We start from the raw sequence: 1066 nt of genomic DNA on the forward strand, positions 1-1066 counted from the left end.
AGGAGACTCGCTTGAGCCCAGGAGTTGGAGGTTGCTGTGAGCGTGATGCCATGGCACTCTACCCAGGGGGATAGCTTGAGGCTCCATCTCAAAAAAATAAATAAATAAAGCCGAATAAATAAGACAATGGTAGTAAACATGATTTTTATGGATTATTTAGAAAACTTCCAGCTATCAAGGTATTCATGGGCCCTGGGCCCTTAGTAAACCCCACCTAATTTATTTATTAATGTTTATTTTTTCTGCATGGCTTATTTGGATTATTCAAACAAGTAATGGACTCAAACTGGCTTAACAATAAGGAAATTTATTATTTCGTGAGTTACCATGGTGATTCCAAGTTCTTTATGATCAACAGCTCAGCGATGCCATCAAGATCCAACATTCTGTCCATGGTTCATTCTCTCTCTTTTTTTTTTTCTTTTTTGTGGTTGAGGGTACAGAGAACCAGGTTACACTGATTATATTTGTTAGGTAAATGCCCTCTTATAATTGAATCCTGCCTCCAAGAGGTATATCACACACCATGACCCCCCCCTTTCTACTCTCCCTTTCCCCCTCCCCCCACATGTATTGGGTTATCCATTGTCCTCGTATCAGACTTGACTACATTGGATTCTTCTCCATTCTTGGGATACTTTAGTGAGAAGAATGTTTCACCTCCATCCAGGTTAACACAAAAGATGTAAAGTCCCCATCTTTTTTAGTGACTGAATAGTATTCCATAGTGTACATATACCACAGCTTGTTAATCCATTCCTGGGTTCATGGGCATTTACGCTGTTCCCACAGTTTGGTGATTGTCGATTGAGTTGCAATAAACAGTGGAGTGCAGATGTCCTTATGATAAAAGGATTTTTTTCTTCTGAGTAGATGCCCAGTAATGGGATTGCAGGATCAAATGGGAGGTCTAGTTTGAGTTCTCTGAGGGTTCTCCATATTTCCTTCCAAAAAGGTTGCATTTGGGGAGGCGCCTGTGGCTCAGTGAGTAAGGCGCCGGCCCCATATACCGAGGGTGGCGGGTTCAAACCCAGCCCCGGCCAAACTGCAACAAAAAATAGCCGGG

Source organism: Otolemur garnettii, unplaced genomic scaffold, assembly GCF_000181295.1.
Source record: "Otolemur garnettii isolate 467f Iridium unplaced genomic scaffold, OtoGar3 scaffold00054, whole genome shotgun sequence".
NCBI lineage: Eukaryota > Metazoa > Chordata > Mammalia > Primates > Galagidae > Otolemur > Otolemur garnettii.